This window comes from Notothenia rossii (assembly GCF_949606895.1).
Source record: "Notothenia rossii genome assembly, chromosome: 1".
In the NCBI taxonomy this organism is placed as follows: Eukaryota; Metazoa; Chordata; class Actinopteri; order Perciformes; family Nototheniidae; genus Notothenia; species Notothenia rossii.
In genome coordinates this window covers 68531079-68553052 of record NC_136912.1, presented here as the reverse complement: position 1 = coordinate 68553052, position 21974 = coordinate 68531079, and the positions used below count along the sequence as shown (strand labels likewise).

General features: G+C 40.6%; 1 long non-coding RNA gene across 1 annotated transcript; it reads right to left on the bottom strand.

Moving 5' to 3' along the window:
- Positions 1-10460: 10460 nt before the first annotated feature.
- Positions 10461-13273, bottom strand: LOC307015866. Its single transcript, XR_013801663.1, has 2 exons — positions 10683-13273; positions 10461-10591 (listed from the first exon to the last, which is right to left on the bottom strand). It is a non-coding gene; the product is annotated as an uncharacterized lncRNA (long non-coding RNA).
- Between the last annotated feature and the right edge of the window lie 8701 nt (positions 13274-21974).

Here is a 21974-nt window from a genome sequence, read left to right as displayed (position 1 = left end):
GGGGCATGTTTAGATAGCACGGACATCCATTATCAGTCCGAGGCAAACTCGATTTAGAACCTCAGTAAAAGAATTACTCCGGAGAAGAGGAGAGCGCCGTGATTCTGTCACCTTCTCCTCCAGCCTCGGCCCCTGTCGCTGCTCTTTAATTGGGCTGCTAATCAATTAGGCCTGTGTGCGGAAAGATCGTCTCGGCCAAGTGCATAAATGAGGCTGACAGTCAGAGCTGTAAGACACACAGAGGTGAATTAACAGAACAGTGACAACTTTCATATCATCCTGCTCGTCGAAACTTCACTGAACAAACGTGCACAGAAAGTTATTTTGTATCTTGAACTTGTTTCATTTGAGTGGCTTGAGAGTTGTTTATTCAGGCCTAGGTTAATGATTATAAGATCACCACAGTGTCTTCATACTGAGGCTAATGTGTTGGGGGAAAATAAGTGTGAAGAGGCTTTGGTCTTTTTGTAGTTCACAGGTTTAGGTTAATAGCCGCACAAGACTTGTTAGCTTAGTGGTATTTGAAAAGCGACTGAGCTACTTTCTAATCTCTTCAACCTTGTGAGAATGCGCCATTATAGAGGAGGAAGTGGAGAGGTGGAGGAGGGCGTGGTTAAGGTACAGGTGAGACTTTACGAGAGCCGTGAGAATCAACATTTAACTGTAAAGTTCAGGGCAGGATCTCAGTAAAGCCAAGAGGAACTTAGGACTTTGTTTACTCGATCCACTGTCATAAAACAATAACAACAAAAGCTTATGAGATGCCAACATACTGCATAACACTTCATACTACTTACTGATAGGTGTTTCTGTTTGTCTCTGAAAAGCGTAACAAATGAATCTACCATTTGTTTGAGTGTGCATATGATACCAATTGGTTGAACATAGAGCGGAGCGGGGGAAGATAGATTGAGATACACTACTTTGGACAGTCTCGCTTCAAAGGCCTAGGAAAAGTGAAAGGTAAAAAAAATGGAATGCAACTTTAAACCCCGGACTAACAGGCTGCTAGAGTTCGGTGATGTTGTGAAATAGCTTAGGATAGTGGGACTTTTTGTCCTCACTAACATTGGCATCATTGCAGGCTTCGTCTCCAGATAAGAAAATGTTTACTTATTTTACTGGTGCAAATTATCTGCAAAGTTCTTCTTCTTTACAAAATAAACAGACTACTCGATTAAAGCTAGTAAAATAAAAAATAAAAGGCTAACTTATTCTCGGCTATTTTCTCTGAACAACCTGAGATCCAGATGTCAGACGACTAAAACATCCTTATTGTAAAAATATGGCTTAAAACTGCATAGGACTAATGATGACAGCTTCTGGCAGACAACAACCTTAGTACACAGCATAACATGTATCTAGTGGAAATAAGAAACTGCTACAAATTATTACTTAAATCCACAACCATAGTTGCAGTAACGGGAAGATTGGCGGGTGTATAGTAAGGTATATTGAAAAACCACTGTCCTTACATTTACACCTACGTGTGTTGAAATAATTATGTAATAAGGACTTGATATGTAAGAAAATAGTATTCATTGTATTTCTTAGTGCTCTTGCTTGCCTGGGCTGCTGTTAGTATGACAGAGCGGCATTTTAATGCTATTTCACAGAATCAGCAGATGGACATTTGGGGATTCTTCTATCAGCCTCTTTTCTCACAGCAGCAAACCTCCTACAGCTGTTTTGTTTCTGTTCGTTTTATCAGAAGGATCGAGACGTTATATGTGACTTTCACACTTGAGCTGCAGCAGGTCATTTAAAAAAGTCTGTGACGTGGAGGGACTGACAATGCCATGAGAAATGACCGGCCATTTCCAAAGTTATTAAGAGCGTTTAATAACTTAATTCTTGCAAATCAAACGGAGAGTAGCCGAGCTGTGCCTGGCAGTGTGCCAGACCCCGGGCTAAAGCCGTACAATGGTCCACCTCCGGCTTTATTCTATGAAAAGATTAGAGGGCTGCAGAACTTATTGACTCAGATTTCTCCTCCAGGCATAGAGTAATTAATGTAATTAGGCCCTCTATCTCCGCTCAGGCCTCTTATCAAAGCTGTTTTCTTATCGGTCGTGGAAATTTAATTAGAAAAATCTTTCCAATTAATGATTTCGCAAAATTAAAGTGAACTTCAACCCTTGTTCACTGTTGGCTAGAGGCATTAAAAGGGAAGAGTTGGACACATGGACAGAGCTAGAAAGCAATAACTGTATGTACATTACCAAAGTGCTGCACTTGGGTAATGGGTTGAGTTAGGGTTAATTTTGCACAATTGAAATAACACTTACATAGCAAAGTTAATAAATTAATTCAATTCAGGAAGGAAGAAAACCAACTCCGCTTATTTGAAGCCTCCACCTAAATATTGTTGACATTTTGGCAAAGTTTTAAATGGGTCCTATTATGCTTTTTGTGGTTTTCCCTCTCCTGTAGTGTGTTATATAGGTTTTTGTGCATGTAAATGGTCTGCAAAGGCTAAAATCCCAAAGTTCCCTACAGAGGGAGTTTCTCTCACACACACTCCCACCCCCCCTGCCTCCCATCCCCCCTGCCTGAAACGCATCCATTGAACTCCTTTGTTTACTTCCATAACATAATGACATCACTATGTAACACTTGTGCTTCTATTGGGCTACAGCTCCAACACATTGTAGGTTATATGCTAAGGGGCGGGACATCTCAAAGCGGTTGACCAATCACAACAGAGCCGACCAGCTAACCAATCAGAGCAGACTGGGCTCTGGTTTCAGACAGAGGGTGAAAAGAGGTGCTGCAGCACAGGCAGTGTGAGAAAGATAAAGAGCTTTTTGAACATTAAATTAAACATGTGACAGTAGAGGCACAACATACAAATATGTAGCTCAGAATTAGCCTAATAGTTCTCCTACAGAAAAGGACATGATGATGGTCATGGCAAACTACTGGATCAATATATTGTAAAAAGAAAACAAAGTATATTACAATAAATATACCCCAAAAACTCCCTATATCCATATATATATATTTTTTCTTCTCTTCATTTTTTTTTTAAGATGGCTTTTTATTGATTTTAGCCAAAGCTTTTGAAAGTTTCCTTCCTATTTGTACTTTTTTCCTACATTTTGGAGTGTGATATGCCCCCCTGAATAACCTGTTTTAGCCAGTTTAGTTGAATATAACAAATAAGTATTTTCCAGAGAACACAATCACAAAGTGGTGGGACATCTCTAAGCGGTTGACCAATCACAATAGAGCCGGCCAGCTAGCCAATCAGAGCAGTATTAGTAGGTGAAAAGAGGTGCTGCAGCACAGGCAGTATGAGAAAAATAAAGCATTTTTTAACATTAAAGCATGGAAACATGTCTCAGTAGAGGCAAACAATACAAATATGAACCTGAAATTGTGCATAATAGGGACCCTTTTCTTAAATATCTATTTGTATTCATTTATTATTTAAGAAAAAATAACTTCTTGAATTGTACTAAAAACCCTTACTTACTCAGTAAAATGTAAAACAATATTATAAAAAGTGTTATAATTGGACATGTCAGTAATGTAGCAAAGTGAAGGGAACTTGTTTTTCTCTCTGTCTCTCTGACTCGTCCTCCAGGGAATCCCTATCACATCACACGCTGCATGGCTCAAGAAAAACACGTCGGCAGCAAATTCAATCCCCGGCCTTGTTGTCAAGATCACACGCAGCAAACAAGTCAAGCGGTTTATTGAGAGGCCTCAGGAGTGAGAATAATAACAAGACTGGTTTATTTATTGGCTCCCAAAATGTCATAGACTGCAATTAAGACATTCAAGCGATGCCTGCTTACAGTACGTTTTTTTTCATCGCCTGCTTTGCCTTTTTTCTCCCAAGCTTTAAAATACTTTATTTGAGCATCTCATAGTGCAAGTTAAAGGTGGGGTAAGTAAGTTTGAGAAACCGACTCGAGATACACTTTTTGTTATATTCCATGGAATGCTCTTAACATCCCGATGGCAATGAATATCTTAAGTGCTTTGACAAAAAATCCATAAATAAATGTAATCTGTGGAAGATTAACTGTACTGTAAAAAGCACGGATGGCCTGCCTGCCTGTCAGCCTTCCATCTGTGCACAAACTTACCTCGTGCCCTCATTGGTCATGTGCGCGTACGTGTGTGTTGGAGGAGGGGCTCTGTAAGGAAGTGACAGATTTTTTCCGATTGTGTATTTTCAAATTCTAGCGCACTCGAGCTGGTTTCTCCAAAATTACACACCCCACCTTTAAATGTGGGGTATGTAATTTATTTCAGAAACACTTTTTTGTTATATTCCATGGAATGCTCTTAACATCCGAGAGCAATGAATATATTAAATGCTTTGACAATAAATACATTTCATCAAATTTCATCTGTGGAAGCCGTAGTACTGTAAAAAGCACGACCAATCATTTTAGCCGGCCTGAATAAAATAACTGGATGGCCTACCTGCCTGTCAGCCTTCCATCTGTCGCAAAATAAAGCTAAAGTCGAGACAACTTGAAAGGATATGGCGTTCCACTAAACTTGAAGAATCTCGTTTAATTTGGCCTATTACTCTCAATGAATATAAGAAAGCACTGCGTAAAGCGAGAGCAGCCTACTACTCTTCATTAATAGATGAGAATAAGAATAATGCAAGATTTCTTTTCAGCACTGTAGCCAGGCTGACAGAGAGCCACAGCTCGACTGAGCCTTCTATTCCCATAGCACTCAGTAGTAATGATTTTATGTGCTTTTTTAATGATAAAATTGTTCCTCTTAGAAACAAAATCAATGACCTCTTGCCTTTGACCAGTATAGTGTTATCAACAGCTCCCGGAAACGTAAGTTCTAATATTACACTAGATAGTAAACTAGAATGCTTTTCAGCCATAAACCTTGAACAATTAAATTCAATGATTCTCTCTTCTAAACCATCAACGTGCATCTTAGACCTGATTCCAACTAAGCTGTTGAAGGAAGTTTTTCCATTAATTAGCACTTCCTTATTAAATATTATGAATATGTCTTTATTATCAGGCTATGTTCCACAATCATTCAAAGTAGCAGTGATAAAACCGCTTCTTAAAAAGCAAAACCTCGATCCAGAGGTTTTAGCCAACTATAGACCTATTTCTAATATTCCGTTCCTCTCAAAAATTCTTGAGAAAGCAGTCGCAAAACAGTTGTGTGATTACTTGAAAAACAATGATTTATTGGAAGATTTTCAGTCTGGCTTTAGAACACATCATAGTACAGAGACAGCCCTGGTTAAAGTATCAAATGACATTTGAAGTATTATTTGAATTATTTGAAGTATTAAAGTAACGTGTTATGGCAGGAAAGTTCAGTCTGGTATATTCATTTTAATGTCACCTTATATATTTGTGGGTGTTAAATTTGAAAGTACATTTTTACTGTTTAAATAATAGAGAGGCTTTTCATATATTCCTGAAACAATGTCCCACTACTTAGTAATAATAAATTAAAGCAATAGTCTTTTCTTCCACTTTTCATGTGTAGTCAAAAGGGTGGTTTTATGACCTTTGACATCTGCTTTGCAGTTCCCAGCAAGGAAGGGGCCCTGAGTCTCTAGCTTCCTCTGCTAATTGCTAAAACCCGTATTGATTAGCCCAAAGGGAGATGTGCCTCAGATACAAGACAGTTGAAGCCTTATAGAATTAATGATTTATCTCCTACAGACCCCAAAAGAGGCCTTGAGACTTGGGTCACCCAGCAGTAAATGAGATAAAGGTCCTTTTGAGCTTATCAATAAAATGTATTCATTCCTAATAAGCTGACTTTGGGGTGAAGGGAAGTTCAGGGAAGCCATTAAGCGATAAGAACAATTAAACTTCTGTTAATCAACCAAAACTCATGACTTTCAGGGGACAGGACATTCGGACCTATAACAAGGGTCACTTCATAGAGAATATGTGTGTGTATTCCTTACTGTGATCATATGTCCTGTATAATCATTTATCAACTATTCCTGTATTGGCGTTTTATTTGATTCCTCTGTTTTTATTCTTTCATGTGTGGGTACTAAATGGCTACAAACATTGTGGAGAAATTAGCTTAAACATGTTTTACTACTCTATATGAAATGGAAGCAGCTTTTATGACAGGGACGAGAGAGCTGGGGGAGGGGACATTCTTCTTGAGATTTTCAGCATGTCAAATGATCAGGGAAATCTACTTGTTTTAAATAGATGTGTGTGGTTGATTACTTTGTATTAATAATAACAGTATGTGTAAAGGAAGCTGGAAATATGCAATGTGAAACCTTTTATTTGAAATAAAGATTCTGCAGGGAATATTCTTAAAGAACAATAGCTCAAGTGTCTGGAAGAGCTGCAGGCTAAATGAGTGTGCGGTACTTTTTAACTGCTTGAGATCAGAGCGGATGTTTTCCTCTTGTTAAAATTGTTTGAGGTTAAGGTAACTCACATGTGTTATTTGTATAACCCAACTATAAAAAACTATATCTTAAACCTATCTTTATAAAATGCCAAAAGTATGTGAAACTTGCAAGGAGGGGTTTGTTATCTCGAATGTAAGGGTCGCCTCTGGCTCGCGCTGATTGGCTGTCTGTTCTAAGTGGAGGATCCCTCGGGGGGGGGGGGTTTTGGATATAAGCCTATGTTTTCTTTAGACCAGTCTCTTCTTTTCTTCAAACTGACCAGATCCGTAAGATTGGAGGAAGAGCAGGAAGTACTTCCTTTGTATTTGTATTGTTGCTTTTTATCATTAAAACAAGATTATTGTTTAACTTGCATTCTGGTGTTTCTTAATCCCTTCCTTTTTTACGAATTTACCCAGCTTACCAAACGACACGCGGAGACGAGGTTGGTTTTAAACATCCTCCGATCTCCAACACATTCTAATAGCCTCAGACAAAGGACTTGTATCTATTCTTCTTTTGCTCGATCTCAGTGCTCCATTTGATACTATTGACCATAGAAGTCCTATTGCAAAGACTAGAGCAATTAGTTGGCATAAAGGGAACTGCTTTAGGCTGGTTTAGGTCCTATTTGTCTGAACGCTCTCAGCTTGTACGTGTCAACAATGAATCTTCCATGCAAACAAAAGTTAGCCATGGAGTGCCACAGGGCTCAGTGCTTGGACCTATTTCGTTCACATTATATATGCTTCCGTTAGGCAATATTATAAGGAATCATTCTGTACATTTTCATTGCTATTTGGATGATACTCAACTATATTTATCAATCAAGCCTGATGAAATTAATCATCTAAATACAATTCCAGACTGCCTTGAGAACTTAAAAACGTGGATGACCTTAAACTTTTTGATGTTAAACACGACCTAAACTGAAGTTATTGTACTCGGCCCGAAGAATCGACGAAACAAATTATCTAAAGATATACTAACTATGGATGGCATTAATTTGGCCTCCAGTGAGAATGTAAGGAATCTTGGTGTTATATTTGATCAGGATTTATCCTTTAACGCCCACATAAAATCAATTTCAAGGACCGCCTACTTCCATCTAAGTAACATTGCAAAAAATCAGGCATATCTCGCCTCAAAACTAAGCAGAGAAACTAGTCCATGCATGTGTTACTTCAAGGCTGGATTATTGTAACTCCTTTATCAGGGTGTACCAAGAAGTCAGTTAAGTCGCTTCAGCTGATTCAAAATGCTGCAGCTCGTGTACTAACCAGAGTTAGGAAAAGGGACCACATTACTCCTGTTCTGGCTGCCTTACACTGGCTCCCTATATAGAAAACAGGATAGAATTTAAAATTCTTCTTCTCGCCTACAAAGCCCTTAACGGGCAGGCGCCATCTTACCTTAAAGAACTCAATTAGTAATAAGGATACTGTTTCCATCACATTAGCATAAAAAGTGACAGGTGGGCCCGCCCCCCAATTATGCTAATGAGCTAAGTCCCGCCTCCCCTTTTTTCGAGGTGTGATATCACAAGTAGGTGTGATATCACAAGTATCTGATCCTGAAAAACTCTGGTAAGTACTTCATATAATTATTAAATGTTGTATGTTGCTTGTTAAACAACCTCTGTGTATATATTGTATTTACTGTGTATTAGCACTATGATTCATAATGTTTTTTAAGTTTTGCGGAGACTGTTAACTAATATTCTTTTTAATGGCCTCGGCAGATTTGGGCTTTTTTCTCTTGCCAAGATACTTTTGGATACACTTTGAGGTATGCAAAACCTCAAAACTAGAAAATGAAGTACATTGTCTGATTAGATTTGTTCTTAAAGACTGTTTCTCTAAAAGGTAAGTTTGTGATTTTTAACACTTTTTTACTGACACTCTGCAGATTTATGTGTAATTCTCTCACAAAGGAACTGTAAGATACACTTTTTATGTATGCAAAACCTTAAACATTTTTGAAAATAAAATACTTTGTCTGAATAAATTTTCTTAAAGACTGTAACTAAAAGGTAAGTTTGTGATTTTTACACTTTTGTACTGACACTAGGCAGATTTTGGCTTTTTTTGCTCGCCAAGATACTTTTAGACACACTTTGAGGTGTCCAAAACCTTAAAAATAGAAAATGAAGTAAATTGTCTGAATAGATTTTTTCTTTAAAGACTGTTTCTCTAAAAGGCAAGTTTGTGATTTTAACACTTTTTTACTGACACTCGGCAGATTTGAGTGTAATTCTCTCACAAAGGAACTGTAAGATACACTTTTTATGTATGCAAAACCTTAAACATCTTTGAAAAAAAAAACTTTGTCTGAATACATTTTCTTTAAAGGCACTTTTGATTTTAACGCTATTTCAGTGGAACGATCCAGTTTTGTTAACATCAATGCTTTTTTCTCTTTTTTCTTGTGTTACCAAGATACTTTTCGATACAGTTTCATGTCTGAAGACTTTACAACTGGTAGAATGTCAGTCACTGTGTAACACTCATATTTTCTTAAAGACTTTGACTCTAAAAGGCAAGTTTGTGATTTTAACATTTTTTTTTTTTACTGACACTAGGCAGATTTTGGCTTTTTTCTCTTGCCAATATACTTTTAGACACACTTTGAGGTATGCAAAACCTTAAAACTAGAAAATGAAGTACATTTTTTGATTAGATTTGTTCTTAAAGACTGTTTCTCTAAAAGGCAAGTTTGTGATTTTAACACTTTTTACGGACACTCTGCAGATTTATGTGTAATTCCTTTTACTTATTCTTACATTTGACCTCTTGCTGCTTGGTTGAAAATGATAGATGAAAAATAACTGTTTTAAAAGAGTCAAACAGCGAGGGACATTATACTGGTAAAAAATAAAATCTCAATTAATATGTTTTTCTGAAAATGTGTTGAATGTTGTTTTCAATTAAACAACCATAACAAATGAAAATGTGTTTATTTTTGCTTTCATATATAGTAATAGTATTGTAAACGAAACATTTAAAGTGGTCCTGGAATCTCCATTTTCCGAAACATTCTGTAACATTACCGAAGAAATGAAACAAACACCAAAAGTGTATCATGTGCTCTCATCTCTGTATTGTAGATGTAATGCATCTTTGCGTTAAAAACAGCATACACATGAATATTTTGACTGAAGTGAAAAAACTCCATCGGGCATGTCATTCAGACAATCGTGTTGCCTCTGGCCGGGGTGACTGACTTGGCATCCGTTGCAGATATCTTCTCTGTACCGATGTATCACCCTCTCCACAATATCAACCAACACCGATTTCACTGTGTCCATAAACAGAGACGTCTTCCCAGCTAGAAATGTTTGGTTCTAAAAACATTCTGAGAATGTTACAGTCATTGTTCTAGGAAGGTTTTTAGCAGGAAGTTTTTGTTTGGTTCCCAGAACGTTCTTCTGAAAGGTAGGATAACGTTCTCTAAAAACATTCTTAAAATGTTTGGTGATAACATTGTTAGAACATTATGCCCTCCTATTCTTAAAACGTTTTCAGCAGGAAGTTTTTGTTTGGTTCCCAGAATGTTCTTCTGAAAGGAAGGATAACGCTCTCTAAAAACATTCTTAAAATGTTCGGTGATAACCTTCTTAAAATGTTTTTGAAAACATTGTTAGAACATTATGCCCTACTATTCTTAAAACGGTTTCAGCAGAAGCTTTTATTTTGGTTCCCAGAATGTTCTTCTGAAAGATAGGATAACGTTCTCTAAAAACATTCTTAAAATGTTTTTGATAACATTGTTAGAACATTATGCCCTAATGTTCTTAAAACATTTTCAGCTGCAAGTTAGATTTTTTATGTTGTCAGAATGTTATTATTTTAGAGAATGATAACATGGTTTATGTTAAAGAAATTATGCAAATGTTCTATGGTAACAATTTACTAAAATATGTTTACATTATTTGAACATAAAGACATAATATACCTGTAATTGTTCAACTCAAAATTCCTGGGTAAGTGGACTGACCACTGTGGTCATTAGGATGATGATAGTTTACTTAACTATTGGAGTTTGACTATTAACATTTGTAAAAGGATGACACGGAATCAGCTGGTGAAAGTACAAATTTTTTATTAGAAAAGGGGAGCTGGGAGTGGAGGTTGGTTATGGCGGAAGTGGGAAACAGTTGTTCCAGGGTGGAGAGGCCTGGCTGGTCTGGGGAGTGTGGAAGGCCTTGGATTCCTCCTGGGAGAGACACAAAAATCAGTGTGAGGCAAAAGCAGGCAAAGCTGTCAAAGAATATGCTGGTAAAAAGCTAGAGCCGCACGCAACAAACCGTTCACGGCAACAATCCGGCAGGGAATGAGTGCAGGCTGCAGGTTTTCATAGTGTGGCTGACAAGCAGGTTGCAGGTGTGGTTGATTGGAGATTGCTCCCAGCCGTGTAGAGCAGACCAGCAGGCAGAGAGAGAGACACACAGTAGAAAGAAACACATACAAACACTAACAGGGGTTTCAGGGACGGGCAGTGATAGTCGGTCCGTTCTTCTATATATCTGTCTTTGGTTTTCTAAGTGTTATTCGATCCATATGACAATAGAGAAATTTGCATAAACAACAAAAACACTTGGGGTATAATGTTCGAACAATGTTATCACCAAACATTTTAAGAATGTTTTTAGAGAACGTTATCCTATCTTTCAGAAGTACATTCTAGGAACCAAAATAAAACTTCTCGATGAAACCATTCCTAGAACAATGAATGGTAACATTCTCAAAATGTTTTTAGAACCAACTCAGACATGCCTACGCAAACATGCAATATCATGAATTACGTGCTTGTTTTTTTCTAAAAAGAAAAATGTGGTGACATCAGATTTCTTTTAAACATCCTTTTCAAACAGATGCAACAACTTTGTTTTTTAAACCGCACTACAAATAAATCTGACGTTGACCATGACCCTGTTAATATTTTGCATCACAGGAACATTTTATTAAAAAAATGATAACCTCCTGAAAACATTATCCAAATGTTGCTTTCAAAATGTTCTTCTTTGGTTATCATGTAAAATTGAGGGAATGTTCTATAAAAGAAAAGGAACATCAAGGAACATTTTATAAAACACTTTGTCATCTCAGGCCTCAATAAATCCTGAAAACATTTTCAAAATGTTGCTTGGAGAATGTTCTTTATTTGTTATCATGTAACATTGAGGGAACGTTTTATAAAGAACATCTTTAATGTGTTACCCAACAAAGTCCAAAACACGTCCTTAGAATGTTGCAGGCAAAACGTTCCACCTTTGTTAACATATCACATGAAAGGAACATTTTATAAAAAAAACGTTCTGTCATCTCAGGCCTCAATAACATCCTCAAAACATCCTCTGAATGTTGCAGTTAAAACGTTATGTCTTAGTTAACCTTAAACCTTATAGGAACATTATTTGAAATAATAAACATCCTAAAAAGGTTCTTTGAACATCAGATTAAAATGTTTCTTTAAAACCTTATTAGAACCTGTAGGTAACGTTAGCCAAAGTTGTGAGAACGTTTCCCGCTAGCTGGGGAGGCCACAGCCCGCCCCGGGTCTCCAACCCAGACTCGAGGGAGGACGAGCTGGCCAAGAAAGTCTCCGGTTCGGGCAGCAGCCGCTCAGGCACAGCCGACCCAAATTTTCAGCCATCAGGCGAGGAAGAAGAAAAGAGCGGCCTTGACAGCCTCCTCTCCTCTCCTCGATAAAAGAGCTGGAAGTTCCCTGTTCTCCAGCTCCAGAACACGTTCCAGTGTTAAATGCTCATGTGATTCCGGGGTGCAACCATGCCCCCATCTTCCCGCCGCCTCGAGTGATGTCAGAACGTCATCCTCGAGCGCCATGAGGGAAATGGACTTAACATCAAAGACAGCAAGCTCCCCTGCTCGTTTAAGTCACACAAACACATGTCATCACTCTTGTTTCTCAATAAATCATTTTCCACTGTCGTTTCCAGGCTTAAAGCCAAGGGCGCAGTCCATAAAAATGAAAATAAAAACAATAAAAACAATAAACAGTCTGATGTCTTTCCCCCTTCTGAGAGCGGCTGCTGCCTCTCTCAGAAGGCGGACGATGGACGGGGCTGTGAAGGCATCACCGCCACCCGCATGCGCAGTGTCGACCGAGGTTGCCAACCTGGGGTACCACCGTGTTCAGACACTAGAGGGCCCCATAACACAACAAATAAAGACACAGAGAGCAGACTTGACATCTCCACTCGCTATGAGAAGCGAAAAGTGGAGGATGCTCACATATTCTGCTTGGGTTTTCAAGACAATAGCACGGGGTTACAGACTCCAATTCACTGTCACCCCTGCTCACTTTTCGGGCATTCTGCATTCGCAAGCCCGGGGAGAGTCGGCCCATATTTTGGAGCAAGAGATTCTCTCGCTACTAGAAAAGAAGGCTATATCTATAATACCCTCCGAACAGAGTCAGAGCGGCTTTTATTCCAAGTATTTCCTCGTTCCCAAACGGGGAGGGAACGGAATTCGGCCTAAACTAGATTTGAGGGCTCTGAACAAATATCTCAAAAGATACAAATTCAGAATGCTCACTCACACGTCTCTGTTGCGTCTCGTGCGCCAAAACGATTGGTTCACATCAGTCGAGCTGAAAGACGCGTATTTCCACATCCCAGTATATTATCCACACAGGAAATATCTGAGGTTCGCCTTTCAGGGTGTCTGTTATGAGTACAGAGTACTTCCCTTCGGTCTGTCTCTCAGCCCACGAGTGTTTGTACGGTGTACGGAAGCCGCGATAGCCCCGTTAAGACAACAGGGTATTCGTCTGGCAACTTATCTGGACGATTGGCTCCTTCTCGCACAGTCGGAGCAAGAGGCTATTACGCAGATGAATGTCCTCGTAAAACACCTGCTCGACCTGGGTTTCGTAATAAACACAGAAAAGAGCATGTTGTCCCCAGCCCAGACTGTACTCTTCCTGGGCCTACGCCTGAATTCGGTGCCCTTTACAGCCCGCCTGTCAGCAGAGAGAGTGAAAGTCTTCAGAGCTTGCCTCGCTCATTTCCAGCCACGCAAATATGTTCTCTTCAGATCATGTCTGCGGTTACTGGGGCTCATGGCGTCAGCCATCCTGGTGGTACGACTGGGACGCTTACACATGAGGGAGTTTCAGCGCTGGGTAGCTGCCCTCAGACTGGACCCCGCGCGTCGTGGCGCGCAGAGAGTGATGGTCACTATGAAATGCGTAATGGCACTGCGCCACTGGCTGCACCCGACTTTTCTAGTACGGGGCGTGCCTATGGGTGCTGTCCTATCGCGGAAGGTGGTCACCACAGATGCATGTCTGACGGGCTGGGGGGGTATATACGAAGGTCGACCTGTGAGGGGTCTCTGGAGCAGAGACCTCCAACGGTCACACATAAATTATCTGGAGCTTTTAGCGGTGTTCCTCACCCTGAAACGCTTTCTGCCTTTTCTCAGAGGACATCATGTCCTCGTGAGGACAGACAACACGACCACAATATCGTATATAAACCGCCAAGGGGGTTTGCGTTCTCTCCAGTTACACATGCTGGCACGCAAACTGATCTTATGGAGCTGCGGACGTCTCCTCTCTCTGAGAGCGACGCACGTACCAGGAGTGATGAACCTCGGGGCAGATCTGCTGTCCAGAGGTGCACCACTATATGCAGACTGGACTCTACATCCAATAATTGTGAGTCAGCTCTAGGTGCGTTACGGCCGGCCCGCGGTGGATCTGTTCGCATCAAAAGAAAACGCTCAACGTCAGCTGTTCTTTTCAATGCGCGATTTAAACGCACCGTTAGGCGTGGACGCGCTCGCGCACGTTTGGCATCCGGTCACTGGTGCCCTTATGGGACTTGGCAGTGGTTTTAGATGGGTTCACTCGACCTCCATTTGAACCCCTGGAAGAAGCTGACATGAAACACCTGTCAAAAGACAGTATTGTTACTGGCTCTGGCATCTGCCAAGCGAGTCAGTGACATTCATGCGCTCTGTGTACATCCTTCATGCACTCAGTTTGCCCCGGGGCAAACGAGAGTGTTGCTGAAGCCCAACCCTGCCTTTGTACCTAAGGTGGTTGGCTCATGTACCCCCATTGACATTTCCTCCGCCGCTGTGTTCCTCTGAGGAACAGCGGCCGAATTTGCTGTGCCCAGTCCGTGCTTTACGCACCTATATGGACAGGTCAAAAGAGTTTCGATGCAATGACCAACTCTTTATATCCTGGGCTAACCCTCATAAGGGCAAGCCCGTTACCAGGCAATGGCTCTCCCACTGGATTGTGGAAGAGATCGCTTTGGCTTATACGAGTCAGGGTTTGCAGGCACCAATGGGCCTCCGTGCTCATTCTACTCGTGGACTGGCTACATCCTGGGCTTTGTTCAAGGGTGTTTCCATCCAAGACATTTGTGCAACAGCGAGCTGGTCCTCACCGCTCACTTTTGTCCGCTTTTACAGGCTAGATGTCTCTGCTCCAAGTATGGCCCGCGCAGTGCTGGGCCCCGTGTTGAGACAGGGTTCTACCTGTTAAGTTCTGGTTGTTTTGGTGATTTTCGAGATAAGCATGTCTAGCAATACGGGAGTTTCAATATCCCATAGTGAGACATCGAACGGAGTGTTATGAATGAGAACTATAGGTTACTTACGTAACCCCAGTTCTCAGAGTAACATGAAGTGAGATGTCTCACCAGACGGCCCTTCTTGCTAAGGCGAAGCGAGAAGAGGTGCTTATTTTTGAATGACGCTGCGACGTAGTGCAAGCTACTTAAAGGGTGGGTGGATTCCCTGACGTAGACGTCAAGATCACCAGCCAATCAGGATTGGCGTAATGAGATTGATGCTTCTGTTTGCATACGCGTTGAGGCGCATCCCATAGTGAGACATCTCACTTCATGTTACTCTGAGAACTAAGTAAGTAACCTATAGTTTTCAGTCTGCGCCGGAAGATGTGCAAGCTATCTGCTGTCCTGATTTCAATGGGGAGCTCATTCCACCATTTTGGAGCCAGGATAGCAAACCCACGTGTTTTTGCTGATGGGAACTTGGGTCCCCCTCGCAGTGCAGGTGCAGCGAGCTGTTTGGCCGATGCAGAGCGGAGTGCACGCGCTGGGGTGTACAGTTTAACCATGTCCTGGATGTAGTAAGGGCCAGATCCATTCGCAGAATGGTACGCAAGTACCAGTGTCTTGAAATGGATTCTAGCAGTTACCGGAAGCCAGTGAAGGGAGCGGAGGAGCGGCGTGGTGTGGGAGAATTTTGGAAGGTTGAAGACCAGACGAGCCGCTGCATTCTGGATGAGCTGCAGAGGTTGGATGGCACATGCAGGTAGACTAGCCAGGAGGGATTTGCAGTAGTCTAGGCGTGAGATGATGAGAGCCTGGACCAGAACCTGCACTGTTTTCTGGGTCAGCTGGGGACGTATCCTCCTGATGTTCTAAAGTGTGTATCTGCAGCAGCGGGTTGTAGCAGCAATGTTTGCAGTGAAGGACAGTTTGTTATTTAGGATCATACCCAGATTCCTGGGTGGGTCTTAAGGTACTTCCGTGTGTACGATGTCTCAACGACCAACAAAGTCAGGCTTTCAAGAAAGAAAAGAAAGGAGAGAAAGACAAGAGAGAGGGACTAAAGGGCGCCAGTATGTCACCCAGTTTTTCCAAAGAAAAGGTGGGTGTGGTCCATGAGTGGTGGAAATTAGTCTGTTAGCTAAGCTTAGTCCATTGTAAATAATAATTGTAATGTTTTGCTGACATTAAAGGTGGGGTAGGTACGTTTGAGAAACCGGCTCGAGATAAACTTTTTGTTATATTCCATGGAATGAAATGCTTTGGCAAAAAATCCATTCAAAAAAATGTCATCTGTGGAAGCCGTTGCGCTGTAAAAATTCGGCCCGGCTAAAATAACTGGATGGCTTACCTGCCTGTCAGCCTTCCATCTGTGCACAAACTTATCTCGTGCCCTCATTGGTCATGTGTGCATTTGTTTGTGTTGGAGGAGGGGCCCTGTAAGGAAGTGGCAGATTTGTTCCAGTTGTGTATTTTCAAATTCTAGCGCACTCGAGCTGGTTTCTCCAAAATTACATACCCCACCTTTAAGTACTGTTAATATCTTCACAGACAATTCAGATGTTTTTCATTTCACTCCTCTCTTAGCTGACATTTAATAAATGCAGGTAGATTTTTAGCAGCTATTCATACTAAATCAGTTGTCCCTCCACCTGGTGCCAGGACCAACAGATCCATCTTTAGGCTCTGCAGCCCTGTGCCCCCATAAGGCTTTGCAGTGTTGCCATGCTGTCCATTGAAAGCCAGTTGGCTAGAAAGCTGGACTTCAAGGACTTGATCAGTGACTTTGCCAAGAAGGCTAGGCGCTGGGCTCTTGGTGAGTAAGGCTGAGGCAGGGCTCATAATAACTGTTAAAGGGCAAGGCTATGGTAACGACATTGGATCACTACACACCAGGCGCGCCAGATTCATTTTAGAAGTGGGGGGGCCAACAAAAGTGTGTGTGTACTGTATGGCCCAATCCCAAACCACGCCTTACACCCTACCCCTACACACTCCCCCTCCGTGACGGAGTGACAGGCTCCCTCCTGTCAGATGGAGGGAGTAAATACAGCGGCAAGATTGGGACAAACTCCCCTCTCTCCGGCAGAAACAGGAAATACCGTAATATGTAGGCCTAACAACGGTTTCAAATCAGCATCTCTTTGGCAAAAAATGTAAATGAATAGCTCAAATAAAACTCCAAACATCTTTAATTGTGTTTTTTGTAAAGCTCTTTTAGTTTTAAACCTGATGTTTATAAGCTTCTTAGTTTTTGCAACAGTCTGTAAATATACACAACTTTATAATAAAATGCACACATTTACCTTTTTCTAGACTACAGGTATGATCCTAAGTATAAAAAAAATGAGGTTATCATGAGGTTGTTAACATCGCAATTTATCACTTTAGTGGTTTTGCAAATAATTAACCACTCTCTGATTTTGTACCATTCTGCGTTGTACCTTCTCTTTGCCCAAATAATCTACTAGCGGTCTCCTTTTTTCCGATAGTTAGCTGTACAGCTTTACCCGCCTCAATGTCCCGACAACAAACCTCCATGCAGTCGGAACCAGCCTATTTCGGTTCAACAACGGCGGCGGTGGGGGCGGCGGCGGTTTTGACAGTTTCTGCGGCCGCAGAGCTACTGCTTTTGGGTTCATCAGGCTTCGCTGTTTGAAGAAGGTCAAGGCTCCGGAGATGTGGATGTCAGGGATGTGACCTTCCAGTTGTTAAATGTAAGTTTAGATTGACTGTATTTAGTTTTCTTCTGCGCTGGTTCTTCTCAATCAATCAATCAATGTTTATTTATATAGCCCAATATCACAAATGTTACATTTATCTCAGTGGACTTCACAGTTTGTACAGAATATCAGTATGACAATACGACACCCTCTGTCCTTAGACCCTCACATCGTACAAGGAAAAACTTCCAGAGAAAACCCAGTTTAAAGGGAAAAATGGGAGAAACCTCAGGGAGAGCAACAGAGGAGGGATCCCTCTCCCAGGACGGACAGACGTGCAATAGATGCCGTGTGTAAATTGAAAAGATAATACATTTGCAACATAGGTAGTCCAAATGTTTGGAAATGCATGTGTGTATAATAGGAAGATGAATCCATGAGTATATCCATCCAGGACTTATGATCCAGGACCACAGCCACGACTCAAGATCCAGGACTCGCAATCCATGACACAGGACCGCAGGATCATCCATGACTCCGGATCCCGGCGTATATAGACACCAAAAAGAAAGACATTTGGGGAAGCTGGGTTAATCGGAACATGAGAGTACACAGGTATAGACAGAGAGAAGGAAGAAGTAAGATGTCCCCCGACAAACTAAGCCTATATCAGCAAAACTAGGGGCTGAATCTAATCAGCCCTAACTATAAGCTTTATCAAAAAGGAAGGTCTTAAGCGCACTCTTAAAAACGGATAGGGTGTCTGCCGTCCGAACACAAACTGGAAGCTGATTCCACAAAAGTGGAGCTTGATAAGAAAAGGCTCTGGCTCCCATTGTACTTTTAGAGACTCTAGGAACAACCAACAACCCTGCATTCTTGGAACGCAATGCCCTAGTAGGACAATAGGGTATAATGAGTTCTTTAAGGTAAGATGGCGCCTGCCCATTAAGGGCTTTGTAGGCCAGAAGAAGAATTTTAAATTCTATCCTGTGTTCTATAGGGAGCCAGTGTAAGGCAGCCAGAACAGGAGTAATGTGGTCCCTTTTCCTAACTCTGGTTAGTACACGAGCTGCAGCATTTTGAATCAGCTGAAGCGATTTGACTGACTTCTTGGTACACTTCTGACATGTTTGCAAGTGTAGGCTATATATTCTTTCTATCTAGGTTAACGGCTGACACACAGAACAACGTAACAAATAAAGTAAACAACGTAACAAATAAAAAAATCTAAGCTTTTTTATTGGTTGTAATTTACATGGATACATTTGAATGGTGTGACAATGTCCTATTCGATTGGGTTAAAATGTACATATTCTTCCTGTTATGTGTTATGTCTGCCTGCTTTATTTGACCTAATGCAAAATGACCTGCTCCATCGAAATCAGTCGCATTGACCCGAAGACACATTTTGATTCCGAGCTTTTTAATGATATCAGGATTGTTTTTGTAGGCTACTCCAAATATTAAGCAAAATATGTCACATTATCTAATGACTGTTACAGAGTCATCATTTTGAGAAAAAGGCCTTTAAAGTTTTCTCTTCTCTGGAATCCATCAATCTGATTGATTATTAGCGGAGCAAATGATCAAAATACTACGGAGGGAAGATATTTTCGTTTAGATTACTGCACTCACGGGAAACACCGGCTGTTGTTATGCCTGTTGTGACGTTAAGTTACTCCGTTCTCCGCTTGTTATGCCGTTACAAGCTTCAAACCTGTATTTATCATCTGAATTTGCCGAAACAATTTTAATTTTTACTGTAACGGACCCTGCCGTGTTATCTATGATTACTATGTGCCTTACATTCATAATTTCAGCGGGAGGGAGGGGGAGCAGCGCTGTGGAAGAGCAGAGCAGTGAGAGGCGAGCTGTGGTCTTCCCTTTACAAGCTTAAAAAATGCGTGTAGCTACTCAGATTGAATATATATAACAATAACAAATAACAAAATATACACAGCTAGATCAGATCGCGTTTTAGATGTGACTTTAGAGTAGAGGGGAATTATTGAAACAGGATTTTTACAGTGTTCCGCGCCGCGATACGTGTGTGTTTCTGTATTTTTGCGTTTGTGTGTATTGTGTTTGTTTCCTGGGGAAAACACTCACGAGAAACACCGGCTGTTGTTATGCCTGCAGTGACGTTAAATTAGTCCGTTCTCAGCTTGTAATTATGCCGTTACAAGCTTCAAATTTGTCGGCCTATTTATCATCTGAATTTGCCGAAACAAGTTTAATATTCTGAAAGCCAAGAATTTGCTTAGGCCTATTTGAAATCAGATAAAAACAAACTGTAACGGACCCTGCCGTGTTATCTATGATTACTGTACCTTACATTCATAATTTCAGCGGGAGGGAGGGGGAGCGGCGCTGAGGAACAGCAGAGTGGTGAGTGAGAGCTGTCATCTTCCCTTTACAAGCTTCAAACATGCCTGTAGCTAGTGAGATTGAATATAACAATAAAAAATAACAAAATATACACAGCTAGATCAGATCGCGTTTTAGATGCGACTTTAAAATAGAGGGGAATTATTGAAAAGGGATTTGTACGTGGCATCTGCTGCTGCGAAAATGTGGGGCAGGGCTGAAAAGTGGGGGGGCCAATGGCCCCCTGCCCCCCCCCGCTTCCGGCGCCCTTGCTACACACAAGATGCATGATGAGAAAAAGACTGAGAACAAGTAATAGGCTCTGATTTAGCACCACCATCAGGGCTTTTCATTTCCATTTCCGTTTTGTTGTCCGTTTACACTTTAATACCCACTTATTTTGTAGTTGGTATGTATATTTAATAAAAAAATCTGCTGCTTATGTTATTTTTTTTGTTATAGCATTTTATAAATGATAATATTGGTGTTAATGTTCACTTTATTTTTTATTTAAGAGGTCATGTATATTTAAGTTATATTTATTTTGATTTTTGAATGTTCCATTCAAAAATGTTATTAAAAAGGCATGTACACCATAAAAGATGACTATTGAGGTCTATTGTCAGGAATGTTAGTGTTATATCAAATAGTGAATTCTACTGCAGCAGAATGTTGCACGTCTGCACAGTGTTATATTTTCACCGCTCAGTGTCAGTAAATATTGTGCAGTTAGTATTGGACTACAAGATAGATGCAAGCCTGTACAGGTAGAGTTATTTAAAGCATACATTAGTCGGTTGGGTTCTGGAGGTGCGGATACAACATTGTGCTTGGTTGGCGTGGCCTGGGTGTCAGTGTATGTGTAATAGATATAAGTCATGGTTGATGACCTTCCGGGTCTGTCCAGCAGAGGGCGCGTGTTGCTTGCCGCGGGTGCATAATACATAAGACTTGAAGCAAGCTAACATCGTCTCTGTTTCCTTTGTCTTATATTTTCCCCATATTAGGTGAGTTCATCCGTGAGAAACGTTATATATGTAGACTGACTGTGTATAATATTAATGTGAATAGTGATAGTTGTTAGAGGTATTTTTGGAGGGTTTCTCTAGGTTCTGTAATTGTTGTAGCTGTGTATGCTAGCTTTGCGAGCGCCGTTAGCTATGCTAGCGCAGCTAGCTATGATAGTGTAGTTTAGCTCCAAGAAGGGGAGTTTGGGTGTTAATTTGGATATGTATGTTTGTACTGTGCATTTAAAAAGTGACATCTTGTGTGTTAAATTGGATGTATGTTTGCAGTACGCGCATTGTTAGTGGTTGTTTTATATCAAGAATCCATGTTCTGTATTATACAGCGTGCTATGTGTACCATGTTGTTGGCGGGCATAATACATAAGACTTGAAGCAAGCTAACATCGTCTCTGTTTCCTTTGTCTTATATTTTCCCCATATTAGGGGCATAACATATGTTTAGGTCATTGGATTTTCTTTTCACAAACGGATATTCAAAAACAAAAAACGACTGGATATTTGATTTTCGTTTTCAAATTGAAAAAACAAAATTGAAATACAAGGCCTTTTTCTTTATCATGGTCAAAAATGGATTTACTAAACTTAAAAAACGGGATGATTTTCATTTTCTACTTCTCAAAACAAAAAATAAAATCACTAGAAAACAGAAACAAAAAAAATCCCCGTTTTTTCATATTCTGCTACCGGAAGTTGTCTTTCAAAATAAGAGCGCAGATGAGGGCGGTCAATCGGTGTATCTACGGTTTATTTGTTTTCACAACGAAAACAGCCAAGAAACATATTGAGCCCAGACAATAAATGTTATTAAGGGCTGTAAATATAATAGGCCTGTGTCTAAAATGGACAACATTGTTTGGAGATTTCAACTATACAGCTATTTTGCACTCAGTAGGTTAGTAGTGAAACTACTCCCACATCAAGTACTATGAAGTACTTACTGTGCACTTTTTGAGTAATCCTCTGTCAATGTCCTATTAAGG